Source organism: Grammomys surdaster, unplaced genomic scaffold (genome assembly GCF_004785775.1).
Source record: "Grammomys surdaster isolate TR1022 unplaced genomic scaffold, NIH_TR_1.0 218, whole genome shotgun sequence".
NCBI classification, from domain to species: Eukaryota; Metazoa; Chordata; class Mammalia; order Rodentia; family Muridae; genus Grammomys; species Grammomys surdaster.
The window spans coordinates 3,697,091-3,700,583 of record NW_021604663.1 but is presented as its reverse complement, the minus strand read 5'-3'; the positions used below and the strand labels follow the sequence as shown (position 1 = coordinate 3,700,583).

The window sequence follows — 3,493 nt, the reverse complement described above, 5'->3', positions numbered from 1 at the left end:
CACCAAAATTAATATATACTTACTCAAATCTGAGCTTTTAATAAAATACACGTGTTTTATACATTTCCTCATTGTTAATTTCAGGGTAAATCTTGTATCCAATAATCTAATGAGAGGACTGGAGAAATGGCCCAGTGGTTAAGAGGGGGCTGTGGGGCAGAGGACCTGGTTCAGTTCCCAGCACCCATATGGCTACAATCATCCATAACCCCAGTTTCAGGGGAATCTAGCGCCCTCTTCTGGCCCCTATGGGCACTGCATACACAATGCACACATACATTTATTTGTACAGACAAAACACTCATACACACAGAATAAAAAAAAATCTTTTTTTTTTAGTACTCTAATCAAAATCCTAAACTACCAATGTTCTCAACAAGTAGAACATTATTTGTTGGGCTTATTAAAGAGTTTAATAATGTCCAATTGGCCCTGGTTCATTGCTTCACTATTTTTCAAAAATGAATGAATGAATGAATGTATGAATGAATGAATGAATGAAAATAATACCAACTATAAGCAGTAGTAAAAGCAGCCAACTTCCCCAGTAAAGGACACCAGACCACACCTAACCAGAGAATGCCATTCCAGAATCCCTGGCTTTGACACACCCAGCCTTGTTGTTTATCAACCCAAGATGCAAAAAGACAGACTTCAATGTTCTTGGGTGGCAAAGAAGTCAGTAGATCGGTCTATGGTCTGGCCCAAAGCATCCAGCTGCCCGGGACCAATCTCCGGTGTTTGGCACCACAGGAACCAGCTTTCAGGCCTGGATAAAGGACCTCCTCCACAGCTCTTGGCCAGGCATAAGATCCCCTGCTCCAAGAATGGCTACCACTCAATATGAACCCGTGGCTGAAATTGGTGTCAGTGCTATGGGACAGTGTACAAAGCCCAAGATGTCTGTGCTGCTTCCCAAACTGATCGGGATATCAAAATCACCCTAGTGTCTGAGCATATAGACCAGGACCTAAGGACATACCTGGACAAAGCACCTCCACCAGTCTTTCCAGTTAAGACCATTAAGGATCTGATGTGTCAGTTTCTAAGTGGCCTAGATTTTCTTCAAGCAAACTGTATTGTACACCGGGACCTGAAGCCAGAGAACATTCTAATGACAAGCAATGGAACAGTCAAGCTGGCTGACTTTGGCCTAGCCAGAATCTACAGCAACCAGATGGCCCTCACGCCTGTGGTTGTTAGCAGGCTCCTGAAGTGTTTCTATAGTCTACATATGCAGCACCTGTGGACACGTGGAGTGTTGGCTGTATCTTCGCAGAGATGTTTCATAGGAAGCCTCTCTTCTGTGGAAACCCTGAAGCTGGCCAGTTGGGGAAAATCTTTGATCTCATTGGATTGCCTCCAGAAGACAACTAGCCTTGAGAGGTTTCTCTACCTTTTCCCCCAGAGGGCCTCGGCCAGTGCAGTCAGTGGTGCCAGAGACGGAAGAAGCTGGAGCACAGAAGCTGCTGGAAACGCTGACCTTTAACTCATATAAGCAACTCTCTGCCTTCCGAGCCCTGCAGCACTCTGACCTGCACAAGGAGAAAAATTACCCGGAGTGAGAAGAGGGACTGCCTTTCACAGTTTGGGTGGAGAGAACCCCGCTGACACAGCAGCCTCTGCCTTCCCCTGAGGCTGTGGAGAGCCCTGCAGTTTTTTACAGAGAATATTTTAAGCCTTAAATGACAATTCCCCACCTCTCCTGACAAGGTTTACCCACCCCTGACCCCTCCATTCCTCTACACTAAAGAGCAGGCGTATCTGTCTTCTTCCTTCCCTGATTCATACTGGGATCTTTTTTATACAGGAAAACAAAACAAGACAAAGAAAAAAAAAAAAGAAGTCAGTAGATCCACACTCCTGAACCCAAAGATCTCCATGCAGACTTTACCTTCAAAGTGCCGGAAGTACCACCAGCCCCGCCCCACCCCTGCTCTCCACACCTCCACACCAGCTTAGCTGGGACTCCCATCCTTACGTGTCTCATGACCTGCACTGGCCTTTTAACACTCTGCTCGTTCATTCTCTCTGTTTGCATTCTGGTCCCTTGACTGGAAAAGCACAACAGCATCCCATTGCCTTCCCTACAATGGCAAGAATTCACTTACAAGAGCCTGCGTGGCTCCTTCCCACCCTGGGGCCCAGTCTTCCCACACCAACGCCACTACCTTCAACTGCTCGTACCTTGTGTGTGTTTGTTTGTTTGTTGTTTGTTTGTTGTTGTTTGGTTTTGCCTTGAGACAGGATCTTTCTAAGAGTCTCAGGTTGGCCTAGAACTCTCTGTGTAGTGCAAGCTGCCCTCAGACTCTCAACAATCCTCCTGCCAATGTCTCCCCAGTGCTGGGATTGTGGACATGAGCCACTGTGCTAACTTGCCCTTCCTTTGTGGTTTGCCTTTTCTCCGTATTTGGGACACTTCTCCCACTATTCTGCCTCTTGATCTTTGGCTGAACCTTATTTTCCAAAAGGAGCTACAGTCTTCCTGTCACCCTTGGGGTCACTGCAGCCAGCCCGTCACTCTCTGCTGGCAGAAGGCTCGTCCCCTGCCCAGGAAACACTGATTTGGGTCATTACTAGGCTAATGTCCATGAACCATAAGCGAGTATGTTCATTCCAAGTGCGTGTTATAGCCCCTACTAGTAGGACAGAGAGAGAGAGAGAGACAGAGAGAGAGAGAGAGAGAGAGAGAGAGAGAGAGAGAATGTTTGTACAGACACAAGAGATACCAGGAAAAAGAAATAATACACCAAACACCTAAGGGAAAGCAATTATATTAAGGAACCACAGAAATTCCACCACAAACTTTCTGGCAACTTCAGCCAAAAAGGGGGTGGGGGTATACTGGAGTAAATTCTGTAATTTAAAAATAACAGAAAAGAATGGAAACTTGTTTGATATGAGAGAATTTTTTCCCTCATAGATGTCTGAGATCCCGCTAGCATTGAGTTTATGGTAGAGCTCAAAGAAAATGCCGTTGCTGCATCTCATGTGTTCAGGCTGTCTCACTGTGTTCACCAAGTATAGACAGACAGACAGCCCAGGCGGAAGCAATCATTAGATTTACTGATCACTAAGCAACTCAAAGACAAACAACTCTGAACCTCTAACTTATACTCTAGGGTAAAGGGCTGCAGCTGGAAAGAGCTGGGATGGTTATGAGTAGCAGATACGTCTGAAGAGGTAAAGCCTAGTGAACTGCTGGCATCCAATAACCTATGGTTTCTCGGGGATAGAGAACATGCAATCAGCTTCTCTGTGCTGTAAGAACGCCTATCTCGTGTCACCAAGCCATGGATGGGCACGCTCTGAGCCTAGACATCCTGGAAACAGGAGTGAGCACTGCCTTGAACCGGATGTGTGTCTTTATACAGATTCTTTAACCTTTCTGATCCTACATTCTATCACATATAAAATGAGGACAATATTGGCCCCATCCTCACAGGACTGCTGAGATCAAATAAATGAATATATGAAGCACTTTGGGCAATGC

The 3,493-nt window shown here is 45.9% G+C and overlaps 1 pseudogene; it reads left to right on the top strand.

The window, feature by feature from the left end:
• The first annotated feature begins 827 nt into the window (after positions 1-827).
• LOC114625486 lies at positions 828-1,565 on the top strand (annotated as a pseudogene).
• The last annotated feature ends 1,928 nt before the right edge of the window (positions 1,566-3,493 follow it).